Source organism: Ranitomeya variabilis, chromosome 4 (genome assembly GCF_051348905.1).
Source record: "Ranitomeya variabilis isolate aRanVar5 chromosome 4, aRanVar5.hap1, whole genome shotgun sequence".
NCBI classification, from domain to species: Eukaryota; Metazoa; Chordata; class Amphibia; order Anura; family Dendrobatidae; genus Ranitomeya; species Ranitomeya variabilis.
In genome coordinates this window covers 669,765,759-669,782,841 of record NC_135235.1, presented here as the reverse complement: position 1 = coordinate 669,782,841, position 17,083 = coordinate 669,765,759, and the positions used below count along the sequence as shown (strand labels likewise).

The window sequence follows — 17,083 nt, the reverse complement described above, 5'->3', positions numbered from 1 at the left end:
ATACAGGGTTGGAATTGTGGGTTCCACTACCTGAAGGGCCACATATAGGTCCTTAGAGATCACTTCTCCCTCCAAGGCCTCCTGAAGTATGCCTGACAACTCCCCTTGAAATTTAATCAATGGGTTGAATGTCAGTTTCCTGTAGCACACCTTATCTTTCAATTGGCGTCGGACTTCATTTTCATACAGATCTCTGGGCCACACCACCACATTCCCACCCTTATCAGCCGGCTTAAATATTACATCATTTAAATTTTGCAGTTTCTTTAAAGCATTTTTCTCCCCCATATTTAGAAGACCACAGCAGTAAATTCGTTATTACATGCAACCTCATCGCATCCCCCTACAATGATCAATGTTATCCCCACGGGCCAATTTTTGCGTCTGCGGAGAATTTGCTCAGAGGACGCAGAATTTGAAAAACAGGCCTCTGAGCTAAAAGAGAGATTCTTGGAGAGAGGATATAGCCGTAGATCGGTGAAGAGAGGTTTTAATCGGGCAAAGAACATTACCAGACACCAGGCACTTTATATAACAAAGCCATGTAAAACGAATCAAGTTGTTAGATATATAACGGAATATCATGGACAAAGTGAGATGGTGAGACTTCAACTGAAGAAATTTTGGGGAATCTTAAGAGCTGATCCTGTCCTGTCGAATTATGTGGGTGAAGGGCCAAGTATTACATATAGGAGGTCAAGAAATCTTAGGGACCATTTAGTTAAAAGTCATTACACATATGACTCAGTTTCCCCCTCATTCTTGGACAGATGTAAACCCACCTTGGGCTGCAGACCCTGTGGGAAATGTGTGGCGTGCCCAAATATAGCAAGGGGACATACATTTCAGAATTCAAATGGCACTGAGACGTTCCAGATCAGGCATTACATAACTTGCACAACCAAAGCAGTGGTTTATTACGCCATATGCCCATGTCCCCTGATATATGTGGGCATGACCACAAGGCAGCTCAAGGTGAGGGTCCGGGAACATGTGCTCGGAATAGAGGCTGCGAAAGAGGTACAGGACATTTCCTCTTTGAAAACAATTCCGAAGCACTTTAGACTCCACCATAATAGTGACCCCACGGGATTTAGGGTGCTTGGTATTGATACAATCAAATGCGGTGAACGTGGTGGACCTATCACCATACCACTGGCAAAAACAGAAACGAAATGGATATGGGCCCTGAATACTGTTTCACCTATGGGTTTAAATGAAAACATTAGTTTTGCTCCCTTTCTATAAAGAATTTTTTAATAAAAATGTTTTTTTAAATTCTGTTGTAAATCTGCTATGATGTTTTATTTGTTTTAATACATATATACTGATGATCTTTTATTTGAATACTAATTTTATTATTTATTTTAGTTTATACATACCTGATGTCCGGTGTGAATAGGGATACTCTGATGTAGTGATGAATCCGGTTCTGGAATAGGTCCATCTGGTGAATATTTGGATTCTGAAAAATAAAGGAACGCAAAAAGTGATGAAGATTTAGTACCCTAACTGCCATTTACATATATGAGATTTCTGATATTGATTATTGTTTATTAGAATGCAATTATATATGTATGCTGTACTGTAAAGGTTGATTGATAGTGAATTTGTACTATAGTAATACACCACACGTGTGTGTGGTGTATGATTAGTCCATGTGAATTTATCTATTATGTGTAATTATCATGTATATAGTAAGTATTGTTAGGATCTTGTATATATAATAGTAAGATTTAGTGCAGAGCAGTCTTACATATTAGGGAATGGTAGTAGAGATTCCCCAGTAATCGGTTATGCAGTCACCTATGTTATAAAGCGGCATTAGGTTTTGTGATCCTCCTATACTTCCTCCTGGTGGTGCGCGTGCGCGGTCTGTGTCCCGGGGTGCGTGGTTCGGCGCTCCAGTGACCTTGGCAACGCCGGGACTCAGTCCTGTGCGTCCGGTCACGTGGGGCGGGATCACGCACTTCCGGTTCCTCCTGACTGCGCATGCGCCGGCGTAGCCAGGGGCACAAGGGATAGGATGGCGGTTAATATAAAAAGATCATTCCGGACCATGTTCTTTACCCCCTGACGAAGGAAGTGTCCGAAACGCGCGTTGGGGTGCGTTTACCCAGGACTCGGCCATCCGATAAGGTATATTTTGGTTACATCTTTATAGTCCCCCTCCAAGCTCATAGCACATATTATTGTCCTCACATGGTACCGATTGAGCTGAGGACTGTGGCACATTGCACTTTCTTTTCCTATTGTTGTTATTTTGCACAGATATTTTTAAGCACTATTGCACTTTCAGCATAATGCTGCAGAGTAAGTGCACTACACGATTTATGTGATTTATTGTGTGATTAATATATGATCACAGCACATCTTGCACTTTTTTCGGGTTGTTTTTTATTTTGGGCAGTGAGGATCAGGATTTATATATATATATATATATATATATTTTTACCTTGGCCGGCATATTATATGCACTTATCTTTGTCCTGTGGTTGGATCCATTGATTGATTTTATTATTAATGCAATTTTTATGTATTTTATTATATGTTGCTACTCCTATGTATTTTGCTTGAATAAAGATATATTTTAAATATAGTTCCTTGTTTTGAGACTTTCTGGTAATCCATATAAGGGTGTCTGGGCTTTTCTCTCTCACGAGGTGGCGGTTGTCACCAACCTACACAGTATACTTAAATATTGGCGATTTTACTATTGGAAATAATATATGACATATATCTTTGATACTTCTGGTGTTACTGTGTTCTAATTCTCTATGTAGCCAGAAGTAGAGTAACAGACTTACAGAAGAAATCCCCATATACAGATCCTAAATAACACAAGCAATGTCATCTGTCCAATCAGCCCCGTGGGGGCGAGAGAGTCCAAACGGAAAACACATTGGCATTCTTTTTGGAGGATTAGTTTATTCTAATCTCCTTTTCTGCCATTGTGCCTGACAACCTCTAAAATACAAAAGGAGACAGCTTTGTTGTCAACCCGATGATGCTGTCTAATTTCGCAAATTTATTTGAGGGTCTAGATAAAAGTAATCTCAAAGAATGAATTTGGATTTATGGTACCTAATTGTCACCATTCCCACTTTTTATGCTCTCCATAAAGTTCACAAAGGGTTAGACTCATTTAGACAATGAAAAAACCTAAGACAGAAACTAAAGCGTACATACCCTACTATAAGTAAAACGCAAAAGTGCATCTAAATAACATAGGATACCTAGTAAACACATTTTTTGATTTAAAGAAAAAAAAAACAGTAAAAAAAAAAATCTATGCTTTAAGTTCTTGTACTCAGTTCACACAAGGATGTGGCCTCCATTTCTTTGAGCTGGGCATTACGTTTAATAGCTTCCCATTGCTAAGTGTCCACAGTTGGCCCCGCTCCTGCTCAGCACCCAGTTATGTTGACATTAGCTGCCACCCAGAGGATTCAAGGACTGACTGGAGTTCCTCCGCCTGGTTGGTGGATAGCAGAGACTTGGAAGATGATATTGCCTTGACATTCTCTTCACCAGACCTACTAGACTTAAGATACCAATTCTGGGTCAGTCTTCAGGCTGGTCTCCAAGACAATGAGAAGGAGAGGTTTCTGGGGGCATATCATTCGTACAATCATTGGGACATGTGGGGACATCACCTCCACTTCCCTTTCTTCAGAAACACCAGCACACAGCAACTCAGCAACTACAGGTCCTTCTCAAAAAATTAGCATATAGTGTTAAATTTCATTATTTACCATAATGTAATGATTACAATTAAACTTTCATATATTATAGATTCATTATCCACCAACTGAAATTTGTCAGGTCTTTTATTGTTTTAATACTGATGATTTTGGCCTACAACTCCTGATAACCCAAAAAACCTGTCTCAATAAATTAGCATATTTCAACCGTCCAATCAAATAAAAGTGTTTTTTAATAACAAACAAAAAAACCATCAAATAATAATGTTCAGTTATGCACTCAATACTTGGTCGGGAATCCTTTGGCAGAAATGACTGCTTCAATGCGGCGTGGCATGGAGGCAATCAGCCTGTGACACTGCTGAGATGTTATGGAGGCCCAGGATGCTTCAATAGCGGCCTTAAGCTCATCCAGAGTGTTGGGTCTTGGGTCTTGCGTCTCTCAACTTTCTCTTCACAATATCCCACAGATTCTCTATGGGGTTCAGGTCAGGAGAGTTGGCAGGCCAATTGAGCACAGTAATACCATGGTCAGTAAACCATTTACCAGTGGTTTTGGCACTGTGAGCAGGTGCCAGGAAGCATGAAGTGCTCCAAAATCTCCTGATAGCTAGCTGCATTGACCCTGCCCTTGATGAAACACAGTGGACCAACACCAGCAGCTGACATGGCACCCCACACCATCACTGACTGGGTACTTGACACTGGACTTCAGGCATTTTGGCATTTCCTTTTCCCCAGTCTTCCTCCAGACTCTGGCACCTTGATTTCCGAATGACATGCAAAATTTGCTTTCATCAGAAAAAAGTACTTGGGACCACTTAGCAACAGTCCAGTGCTGCTTCTCTGTAGCCCAGGTCAGGCGCTTCTGCCGCTGTTTATGGTTCAAAAGTGGCTTTACCTGGGGAATGCGGCACCTGTAGCCCATTTCCTGCACACGCCTGTGCACGGTGGCTCTGGATGTTTCCACACCAGACTCAGTCCACTGCTTCCTCAGGTTCCCCAAGGTCTGGAATCGGTCCTTCTCCACAATCTTCCTCAGGGTCCGGTCACCTCTTCTCGTTGTACAGCGTTTTCTGCCACATTGTTTCCTTCCAACAGACTTACCATTGAGGTGCCTTGATACAGCACTCTGGGAACAGCCTATTTGTTGAGAAATTTCTTTCTGGGTCTTACCCTCTTGCTTGAGGGTGTCAATGATGGCCTTCTTGACATCTGTCAGGTCGCTAGTCTTACCCATGATGGGGGTTTTGAGTAATGAACCAGGCAGGGAGTTTTTAAAAGCCTCAGGTATCTTTTGCATGTGTTTAGAGTTAATTAGTTGATTCAGAAGATTAGGGTAATAGGTCGTTTAGAGAACCTTTTCTTGATATGCTAATTTATTGAGACAGGTTTTTTGGGTTATCAGGAGTTGTAGGCCAAAATCATCAGTATTAAAACAATAAAAGACCTGACAAATTTCAGTTGGTGGATTATGAATCTATAATATATGAAAGTTTAATTGTAATCATTACATTATGGTAAATAATGAAATTTAACACTATATGCTAATTTTTTGAGAAGGACCTGTAGAAGACCTGGTGGAGAAGATGGCGTCACTGCTGGCTGACCTGGTTGTATGGAAAACAACCAGCTGTCCCCAATGAAGCACCACACGAGGTCTCCAGACTAGAACGAGCACTTGCATTCGCCGCAAGGTAAACGGACATGCTGCGTTCTAAAAAGACGCGCCGCATGTCCGGAATCGCAGTGCCGCCGGATGCGTGTTACCACGCATAGTGGAGACGGGATTTCATAAAATCCCCTCCACTATGCTGTAACATCTGGATGCTGCGGATTGAATGCTGCAGCTCCACGCAGAATTCAACCCTTAAGGTTCCAGTCGCTTGTGTGGGGCTGCAAGCTGAGGGTTCGTGTGGGGAAGGAGGGGGTCCTGCTACGTGAGAGGAGCTGCATGCTGGGGGGTTTGAGAGGGGAAGGAAGGGTTTCTGTTACTTTTGTGGGTCTGCATAATGAGTGTCTGCATGGGGAAAGAGGGGATGCTGTTTCTTTCATTGGGCTTCGTGAGGAAGGAGGGGTTCCTGTTACTTACATGGGGCTGCGTGCTGCAGGTCTACGTGAGGAAGGAGGGGTTCCTGTGGGGAAGGAGGGGGTCCCGCTACATGAGAGGAGCTGCATGTTGAGGGGGCTTTGTGTGGAGAACAGGGAGGGGTTAAATTGCATGGGGATGCGTGCTGGTGGTCTGCGTGGGGACGGAGGCACTCATGTTACTCTTGAGGAGTTGCAGGCTTGGGGTCTGTGTGGGGAAGGAGCGGTCCTGTTACGTGCATGTGCTGAGTGACAATTCAAAAACTCACTGCAAGTAGACAGGTGCAATTCCTCCAAAATAATTTATACATTTTCAATGATTAATCCAAATGGAGTAAACGGTATAAAATATTAACTTTTAATAATGATATTGAAATGACCAATTTTTTAAGTCTAATTATTACGTTTCTGCATTTAAAACACTGAAAAGTGCCAGACCGGTATTACTATAGTGGTGTGTCTGTTGGGATCTAGCACTTCTATCTGTGTGGAGAAGGAGGGGGTCCTGCTACATGAGAGGAGCTGCATGCTGGTGGCTTCGCGTGGAGAAGATAGGTGTTGTTACTTGCCTGGGGCTGCGAGCTGGTGGTCTTTGTGGGGGGGTCCTGTTACTTGCAAGGGAAAGGATGGGGTGCTTTTACTTACGTGGGGATGCGTTATGGGGGTCTGCGTGGGGGAAGGATTTGGTACCATTACTTCTCTGAGGCTCTGATATGGGGGTCCGTGTGGGGAAGGAGGGGCTGTTGATACTTGAGTGCGACTGCGTGCTGGGGGTCTGCATGGGGAAGGAGAGAGTCCTACTATTTGCGTGGGGCTGCGTGCTGGGGTTCTGAGTGGAGAAGGAGGGACTGCATGGTGAAGAAGGCTGTATGTCACTTGCGTGTGTTGCATACTGGGAAAAGAAGAGTGGGGAAGGAGGGGGTTCTGTTACCTGCATAGAGCTGCATGCTGGGGGTCTGACTGGGGAAGGAGGAGTTGCTGTTACTTCCTTGGGGCTGCATACAGGGGGTCTGCGTGGGAAAAGATGGGGTGCTATTACTTTTGTGGGGCAGCGTGCTGGGGGTCTGCACAGGGAAGTAGGAGGTGCTGTTATTTGGAGGGGCTGCGAGATGGGGGTTGTTACTTTTGTTGGGTTGCACGGGGACAGAAGGGGTGCTGTTACTTTTGTGGTGCTACGTGCTGGAGGTCTGTGTGGGGAAAGAGGGGGTGATGTTACTTGCATAGGGAAGGAGGGGGGCATGCTGTTAGTCAAGTAGGCTTCGTGCTGGGGAATTGCTTGGGGAAGGATATGGAGAGCCTTTACTCGAGTAGGCTGTACGCTGGGGGTCTGCTTGGGGAAGGAGTGGGGGAGCTGTTACTTGAGCAGCCTGCGTGCCCTGGGGGTCTGCTTCGGGAAGGAGAGGGGAAGCGGTTACTCGAGTGGGCTGCGCTGCGGGGGTCTGAGTGGGGAAGGAGGGGGCTTCATTACTTGCATGGGGCTGCGTGCTGGGGGTCTGAGTAGGGAAGTTAAGGATCCTGCTACTTGCGTGCGGCTGCGGGTCTGCATGTTGATAAGGAAGGGTTCCTGTTACTTGCATGGGGCAGCATGCTGTGGTCTGCAAGGCGAACAAGGGTTCTTGTTACTTGCGTGGGGCTGTGGACTGGAAGTCTGAATGGGAAAGGAGGGAGTGCTGTTATTTGCATGGGGCTGTGCAGGGAAAGAGGGGGTGCTGTTATTTTCTTTATGCTGCTTGGAAAGAAGGGGGTCCCATTACTTGCCTGGAGCATGCGGGCAGGGGTTCTGTATAGGTAACGAGGGGATCCTGTTACTTGTGTGAGAAAGGAAGTGATCCTGTTACTTGAGTTGGGCTGCTAGCCAGGGGGCTGTGTGTTGAAAGTTGGGGTGCTGTTACTTTTGTTAAGTGGGAAGAAGAGCATCCAGTTACTTGCGTGGAGCTGTGGGCAGGAGTCTGTGTGGGGAATTAAGGGGTCCTGTTACTTGCATAGGTAAGGAGGTGGTGCAGTTACTCACTTGTGCTTCATGCTGGGGGTCTGCATTGGGAATGAGGGGGTCCTGTTACTTGCGTGGGGAAGAGGAGGTCCTGTAACTTGCTTGGCTTGGACCTGTGTGCTGGGGGTCTGTGCGGGGAAGGAGGGGGTTCTGTTACTTGCGTGTGGAAGGAGGGGGTCATGTTACCTGCCTGGAGCTGCAAGCTGGTGGTCTGCATGGAGAAGGAGGGAGTCTTTTTACTTGCATGGGGCTGGGACCTGGGGGTCTGCGCGGGAAAGGAGGGGATCCCTATTACCTGCATGAGGTTGCGTGCAGGGGGAATGTGTGTGGAAGAAGAAGGTGCTGGTACTTTTGTGAGGCTGCATGTGGGGGCTCTGGGTGGAGAAGGAGGGGGTGCTGCTACTTGCATGGGTCAGTGTATTGTGGGTTTGCATGGGGAAGGACCGGGTGCTGTTACTTGCGTGGGGAAGAGAAGGTGCTGTTACTTTTGTGGGGCTGCGTGCTGGTCTGCTGCTTAGGGAAGGAGTGGCTGCTGTTACTCACTTGGGCTGCATGCTGGGGGTCTATGTGGGAAAAGAGGGGGAGCGCTTACTCATTTGGGCTGCATGCTGGGGGTCTGTGTCAGGAAGGAGGGGTTGCTGTTACTTTTGTGGTGCTGCGTGCTGAAAGTCTGTCTGCGTGGGGAAAGAGGGGGTACTGTTACTTACTTGCATGGGGATGTTGTGTCTTGTAACTTGAGTGCCCCTGCGAACTGGGGGTCTGAGTGGGAAAGGAGGGGGGTGTTGTTACTTGCGTGATGCTGCATGCTGGGTGTCTGCACAGGGAAGAAGGGGGTACTGCTACTTGCGTGGGGAAGTAGGGTGTGGAGAACCAGGGTCAGTGGGTGCTCTCGTCAGCTGGCCTGGCTGTCTTTAGAATGACTGCATGGACCAGGGCTCATCCCACTGAACGATAGTACTTCTTCCTTGTGGGCAGAACACTACTCACACCACACAGGGTGTGGGTAACACAATGGGGTCATATATACTGTTGGTGACACAATATAGTAACATAAAGCACAGTCACAGAAATACACAAGATGGTGGAAATGACAGTCTCACCCTTCCGCTGGCTTGTCTGGATTAAAACCTCTGGAACCTCAGGTCTTCCAGGGCGGACTACCCCAACCACTGGCACTCCGTCTTTAGCAGGCACCCACAGAGACGAGGTAATCACAAGCTTCAGTCACTGACCGAGCACAGCGAGGTATGAGGCCAGGTGACCCGATTGTCCCAAGTCTTTGTTCAGTGATGGGCAGTGAAGCAGATTTGTATTCCAACAGCTGAGGCCTTAGGCTGACATGTAGAGTCCCTTAGAGAAGGAAAGAGGTCTCTATTATACCCTCAGCTGTCATTGAGGGCTTGGGGAAAGCTGGGAGGAGGCGTTCGCTCATTGTTCCAGTGTACAAGTAACCTGCATATTTTATCCTGCAATGTTTGCAGACATTCACCACAAACATCAATAGTTCAAACAAAACCTGCGCCTGTGTCCCAGAGATAACAAACAATAAGCTGCAGGGGATGACGCAATAGAACAGCCATTCAGCTAATCAACATACAATAAGCCAGCCTACAGCAGGAGACAATGTACAGACTGGTATGAAGGAGGTTCATGTGCCTTCTACTAGGAAATAATGAAGAATAAATGAGGAGTCGTCACAGAGGGGGTCCTAGGCCAGTGTAGAGAAGGAAGGGGTCCTGTTACCTGGGTGCAGCTGTGTGCTGGGGGTCTGCATAGTGAAGGAGCGGGTGCTGTTACTTGTGTATGGTGGCAGGGGGCACTGTTACTTGCGTGGGGAATGAGGGGGTCCCGTTACTTGCATGGGTCTGCGTGCTGGGAGTATGCGTAGCGAAGGAGTGGGTGCTGTTACTTGTGTGTGGTGGCAGGGGGCACTGTTACTTGCATGAGGAATGAGGGGGCCCTGTTACTTGCATGGGGCTCCATGCTGGGGGATCTGCATGGGGAAAGAAGGTGTGGAGACCAGTCTGGTGCGAGACAGCATGGACCAGGGTTCATTCAACTGAATGTCCGCACTCCTTTCCCATGGGCAGCATACTACTCAGACAACACAGGGTTAAAGTAAAACAGTGTGGCAATACTTTACTGAACACCAAAAGAAAATAGCACATATTGAAGTCCCAGAAAATACCCAAGATGATGCAAATTACAGAGTTTCAACCTTCCGCTGGCTCGCTAGGATTAGAGCAGCAATGACTTAAGGTACCTTCACACGAAACGACTTTGTAACGATATCGCTAGCGATCCGTGACGTTGCAGCGTCCTCGCTAGCGATATCGTTTAGTTTGACACGCAGCAGCGATCAGGATCCTGCTGTGATGTCGCTGGTCGCTGAATAAAGTCCAGAACTTTATTTGGTCGTCCGATCGCCGTGTATCGTTGTGTTTGAAAGCAAAAGCAACGATACCAGCGATGTTTTACACTGGTAACCAGGGTAAACATCGGGTTACCAAGCGCAGGGCCGCGCTTAGTAACCCGATGTTTACCCTGGTTACCAGCGTAAAAGTAAAAAAAACAAACAGTACATACTCACCTGCGCGTCCCCCAGCGTCTGCTTCCTGACACTTACTGAGCGCCGGCCCTAAAGTGAAAGTGAAAGCACAGCGGTGACGTCACCGCTGTGCTGTTGGGGCCGGAGCTCAGTCAGTGTCAGGAAGCGGACGCTGGGGGACGCGCAGGTGAGTATGTACTGTTTGGTTTTTTTTACTTTTACGCTGGTAACCAGGGTAAACATCGGGTTACTAAGCGCGGCCCTGCGCTTAGCAACCCGATGTTTACCCTGGTTACCCGGGGACCTCGGCATCGTTGGTCGCTGGAGAGCGGTCTGTGTGACAGCTCCCCAGCGATCAAACAGCGACGCTGCAGCGATCGGCATCATTGTCGCTATCGCTGCAGCGTCGCTTCGTGTGAAGGTACCTTTAGGAAGCTGACTGTCCATTGTTGAACGTGGTCAGGTGTGCTTGCTGGTCCCAACCTGGATTCTCCATAAGTCTTTGAGGGTTTAATGACTGTCAATTATGCAGCTCTGTATTCCTTCAGTTGGAGACATGATGCCATGATCTCAAAACAAAGGTAGATCCTCCTTTTTTTTTTATTTTTTTTTATTTTTTTTTTATAGTTTACAACTCATTCAGGCATTTTTTTACATTATTGGGGGAAGGTGGAAGGAGGTAATTTCTCCTTCCTCAAGTGTTCAAACAACATGCATAGTTTGTCCTTCATATTTGCAGGGCACCAATGGGTAATTAACAAACATTGACGGTTCAATCATCCTGTGCCTTTGTTTCCCAATGATAAAAGAACAATACTAGGACTGCAAAACTAGGACAGATACAATAGCAAATCAGCAGCCATTCAACAAATGGCAGCCACCGAACATTAAGGCCCCGTCTCACACAGCGACGCTGCAGCGATACAGACAACGATGCTGATCGCTGCAGCGTCGCTGTTTTGTCGCTGTGTGGTCGCTGGGGAGCTGTCACACAGACAGCTCTCTCCAGCGACCAACGATCAGGGGAACGACTTCGGCATCGTTGAAACTGTCTTCAACGATGCCGAAGTCCCCCTGCAGCACCCGGGTAAACATCGGGTTACTAAGCGCAGGGCCGCGCTTAGTAACCCGATGTTTACCCTGGTTACCAAAAAAAACAAACAGTACATACTCGCCTTTCGGTGTCCCTTGCCGTCTGCTTCCTGCTCTGACTGAGCCGCCGTACAGTGAGAGCTGAGAGCAGAGCGCAGCGGTGACGTCACTGCTGTGCTCTCACTTTACGGCGGCAGTCAGAGCAGGAAGCAGACGCCAAGGGACCTGACGGGCAACAGATGGTGAGTATGTACTGTTTGTTTTTTTTTACATTTACGCTGGTAACCAGGGTAAACATCGGGTTACTAAGCGCGGCCCTGCGCTTAGTAACCCGATGTTTACCCTGGTTACCAGTGAAGACATCGCTGGATCGGTGTCACACACACCGATTCAGCGATGTCAGCGGGACCTCAACGACCAAAAAAAGGTCCAGGCCATTCCGACACGACCAGCGATCTCGCAGCAGGGGCCTGATCGCTGGTACGTGTCACACATAGCGAGATCGCTACTGAGGTCGCTGTTGCGTCACAAAACTAGTGACTCAGCAGCGATCTCGCTAGCGATCTCGCTATGTGAGACGGGGCCTTTAAAGCTATGTGCACTGCACACGTTCAGGATTTTTAGCGTTTTTTTAGCATTTTTTTCAGCTGTTTTCTGTCGAAAAAAGGCTTACATAAGCATGCCATCCTTTTTAATGCATTCCACATTTTTTGTGCACACGCGTTTTTTTCCGTGTCGGAATCGCATTCCGGAAAAAAACACAGCATGTTCATTCTTTTTGCGGAATCGCCACGATTTCGCACACATAGGAATGCATTGATCCGCTTACTTTCCGCATGTGGCTATGCCCACCATGCGGGAAGTAAGCGGATCATGTGCGGTTGGTACCTAGGGTGGAAGAGAGGAGTCTCTCCTCCAGGCCCTGGGAACCATATCATTGTTAAAAAAACAAAGAATTAAAATAATAAATCATGATATTCTCACCTTCCGGCAGCACCTGCAGCCTTCCCGCTCCTCGCGATGCTCCTGTTCCCAGTAATGCCTCGCGGCAATGACCTGTGATGACATAGCTGTCTCGCGTGATGCTATGTCATCTGGGGTCATTGCCGCGAAGCATTACTGGGAACAGGAGCATCGCGAGGAGCGGGAACACTGCGAGGGACGCCAGAAGGTGAGAATATCACGATTTTTTTTCTTTTTTTTAATTATTTTTAACATTAGATCTTTTACTATTGATGCTGCATAGACAGCATCAATGTTTGACAAGTGTGACCAACCTGTCAATCAGTTTTCCAAGCGATGCTACAGATCACTTGGAAAAAGCAAGCTAATTACGCTTGCAAAACGCTAGTGGTTAGCGGGAATACGCATGCCAATTCCGCATGTGTTATACCCGCGGCAGGAAGTTGCGGAATTGTCACAGAAATTTCCGCAACAATTCCGGACGTGTGCACATAGCCTAATTCAATAGAATACAAAAAAAGAGTCAACAGTGATTCTCACATGAACTTTAGCTCATGTCATTGGGCCTACTGAAATAATAAGTCTGGATTATTAAGAATAAATGCTATTTTGTCACAGACGGGGTCTGTTATTTACGTGGTGGTGCGTGCTCTGGGTTTGCGTGGGAAAGGAGATGGTGCTGTTACTTGCCTGGGGCAGCGTGCTGGGGGTCTGCGTGGGGAAATAGGGGATGCTGTTACTTACGTGGAGCTGCTTGGTGAACGAGGGGGTTCTGTTACTTGCGTGGGGCTGCATTCTGCGTGGGGAAATAGGAAAATGGTTGCATGGGTGAGGCTGCAGGCTGGGTCTCTGCGTAGGAAAGGAAGGGGTGCAGTTACTTGCGTGGGGAAGGAGGGGGTCTTGTTACTTGCACAAGACCGCAAGCTGAGGTTTTGCATGGAGAAGGAGGGGATCCTGTTACTTGTGTGGGGTTGTGTGCTGTGGGGGAAATTTGGGGGTTTCCTGTTACTTGCGTGGGGCTGCATGGGGGAAGGAGGGGAACCTATTACTTGCATTTGGCTGCATGCTGGGGGTCTTAATGAGGAATCAGGGGGTCCTGTTATTTGAATGGGGCTGTGTGCTGGGGGTCTGCATGCGGAGTGAGGGGGGTCCTGTTACTTGCATGGGGCTGCATGCTTAGGGGTCTGTGTGGGGAAGGAGGGGATCCTGTTACTTGCATTTGGCTGTGTGCAGGGGGTCTGCATGGGGAAGAGAGGGGTGCTGGGGGTCTGTGTGAAGTGTGTGAGGAAAAGGAATTCCTGGTACTTGCATGGGGAATGAGAGGATCCTGTTACTTGCATAAGGGTGAGTGCAGGAGGCCTGCGTGGGGAAGGATGGGGTCCTGTTACTTGTGTAGGGCTGCGTGGGGTAGGAGGTGACGCTGTTAGTTGCTTGGGGCAGAGTGCTGGGGGTCAATGTACAGGCTCGTATGAAGGATGGCTCATGTCCCTTGAACTATGAAATAATAAGTCTGGTAGAAATAAGAATAAATACAGTGTCATCACAGAGGGGGTCCTGTTACTTGCGTTGGACTGCGTGCTGGGAGTCTGCATGAGGAAGGACTGGGTCCTGTTACTTGCATGGGGCTGGGTGCTGGAGGTCTGCGTGGGGAAGTCTGCTACCTGGGAGTCTGCAGGGGGGAAATGATTGAGCCCTGTGACTTGCGAGGGGCTTCATGCTGGGGGTGTCTGGGAAAAAGAGGCGGTGCTGTTATTTTCGTGGGGTTGTGTGCTAGGGGTCTGCGTGAGGAAGGAGTGAGTATTTTTACTTGCATAAGGCTGCGTCCTCGGGATCTGTGTGGGGAAGGAGGGGGTCCCATCACTTGTGTGCAGCTGAATGCTGATGCTCTATATGGGGAAAGAGGGGGTCTTGTTATTTGCATGGGACTGCATGCTCGGGATCTGGATGGGAAAGGAGCGGGAGCTGTTACTTTCGAGGGGCTGCATATTGGGGGTCTGCATGGGAAAATGGGGAAAAAGGGGTTGTTGATACTTGTGTAGGGCTGCGTCCTGGGGGTATGCGCTTTGAAGGAGTAGCTGTTGGGATACTCTGCAAAACAGCCTCTGTAAGTGAAGTCTGCACCCATCTCTGTACACCCTTTCATGTCGGGGTACTCTGCAAAACAACCTCTGTGGTGGTACTCTACACTCGTCCCTGTGGGGGTATTCAGGAAAACAGCCTCTGTGGGCGAATTCTGCAAAAGTGCCTATGTGGGGGGTACTCTGTGCCGGTGTGTCTTTGTTTTAATTTGGAGAGGCACCAAAACATTGGGAAGTGCAAATAGAACTAACAAACTGCGGTGAGTATAACAATGGCTGGGTGAGGCTGGTATACTTCTCTTTTCAGCCAATGTTACGGGTCCTGTGGGATCTACGCATGTATCACTTTAATGAATGTGCGCTTGCCTATGTTGTCTGCGGACAGGCGGATGTGGCTGTCTGTGATCACCCCCAATACCATGCTAAACCCACATTCCAACAGCACACTTGCCACAGGGCAAGCCAGCACTTCCAAGGCACCAAGAGCAAGCTCAGGCCATGTGTCCAGTTTGGAAACTCAAATTAAATGGGGAAGACCCACTATTTAGCATGTGGAAACGTGTGGACCCATACTCTCCCACGTTGATGAAACGTTGCCTCCTGCTAATACAGACCATATCAGATGGTGGTGCTGGATGTTTTTGAAGGGGGATACAGGGCCGGTTTCCTGTGGGCCAGAACAGAGTTCTCTGTGCCTTGAAACACCTTTTCTAAACAGGAGTCAGACAGCAGTGTGGGGTGCTGAGGATTTTGTTCTTTACGCACTCATGCATCTCTGAACTGATCTCCTGTTATCTCCTACCACAATATCTCTCAGGACCTCATTCTCTCCTCCACAATCGTATGTTCCTCATACAATTGATTGCAAGACTTATCCCGAGTATCCCCCATCCTTTGGTATTCTGTGCCCCAACAAGTCCGATTATCCCCTACATTCTGAATTTTCAAGCAGAACGTGAAAACTCATCTCTTCAGTCAAGTTTCCAGCCTGCAATGACCACTGCAACCTCACCAGTACTAGAGATGCTGCCTCACCAATAATGGGGCTGCAGAAACTCCCGAACCTACCGTCTTCTCGCCCTACTGTCAGAGGGGACCCTTTCCCCTCTGTACAAGTCTTTCACTATTAGTTTGTTCATTGTAATGTCTATGTATGTTTTGTACGTATCCCCTCCTCATATACAGCACCATGGAATCAATGGTGCTGTAAAAATAAATAATAATCCCACCCAGTCCTCCTTGCCGGTCTACACACAGCAGAAAGCCGCAGCAGTTGACACTTGTGTTTTGTCATTGTCATCAGAGATGCAATGCGATAGTAAGCTGACCATTTGCACTACCCCTCCCACATCCTCATCCTCAAAACAGAAAAAGTGGTTGGACATCGGTGCACTCAATCGCTGCCACTTGAGGGGTATGGCCAGGTGGATGGTCCACAGAACCACAAACAACTGAGTCATCAAAAAGCAGAAGTGACTGCTGCATGACTTGGGGCTCAGACTGCTTTACTGATTTGCAAAAGGGGGGAGGTGGAAGACAGATACCCATGGGTTGCAGGTGCAAAATTTGCACTTTTAGCAGGGGTCTGATTGGAAGACAAAGCGAAGGAACTGGAGGCACTCTCAACCATCCAATCAAAACCATCTCTACTTGTTCTGCCTTACCATTCATGCAGTGGTACTCGGGCCTAGGAAATTATGCAGAATTTTCTGTCGCGAGTGTGCACCGGAGGAAGGTGATTCATTTGGGAGGGTAGCAGGTACAGATTGACCATGTCCTCTCCCTGCAGCTGCTACACCACCATTACCAGCAGCACCACAGCCATGTCCTTTATTTCATGCTCTCTTCATTCTTTGCACCACAAAAAGTGGAGAATATTAGATGGCCTTTATACAGAGATAGTGGCCAGCAGATTATTACACTGCCTGTTTTCAGAGTACCCCGAATGATGCTGTTTTGCAGAGTACCCTCATAGAAGCTGTTTTCTGTGAACCTGTACAGAGCCTGTTTTGCAGAGTACCCGTGAGAAACAAAAACAGTGTTGGCTACCTCCTCCTCGGTATCTTCCACCTACACCGCCAAGTTCACATTCAAGTCCTCCTCCACTTGGACCTCCGTCTCCTGGTTCAACATTATTTTTTAAGTAATTTTCCTATCAACATTTTGCAGCCCAATAGCCCTGGCTTTGACAATTTTACAGTCATTTTACAGCTCAAAAGTTCGGGTTTTCATTGACTTCTATTGGGTTCGGGTTCAGGGTCAATTTTGGGTCAAGTTCTGATACCAAACCAAACTTCGGTTCGACAGAGCTCGTTGAACACGAACATCTACGGGTCCACTCATCACTATTTAGCAGCAATTTTTCAACTTTTAAACAAAATTCACTGCACCCCTCATAGTATACAATACTGCATTCAGCAATAAAAACAACAAAGGAATGCTACATGGAAGTAAGGGTATACGTCAGAGGTGTCAAACTGCATTCCTCGAGGGCCGCAAACCATGAGTGTTTTCAAGATTTCCTTAGCATTCCACAAGGTGCTGGAATCATTCTGTGCAGGTGATTAAATTATCACCTGTGCAATACAAGGAAATCCTGAAAACATGACCTGTTTGCGGC

At 47.6% G+C, this 17,083-nt stretch overlaps 1 protein-coding gene across 5 annotated transcripts in view; it reads right to left on the bottom strand.

The window, feature by feature from the left end:
• The window catches only part of LOC143766270 (uncharacterized), a 246,911-nt gene that overhangs the window by 29,428 nt on the left and 200,400 nt on the right, over window positions 1-17,083 (bottom strand). For 2 of the 5 annotated variants that reach the window (XM_077253812.1, XM_077253810.1), the window contains exon 2: window positions 8,883-9,132. The exons of 2 other annotated variants lie outside the window; for them this stretch is intronic. The gene's annotated coding sequence lies outside the window, so the exon portion shown is untranslated. Of the gene's footprint in view, window positions 1-8,882; window positions 9,176-17,083 lie in introns of those variants that run through there. One more of the 5 variants, XM_077253811.1, reaches the window with a different exon arrangement.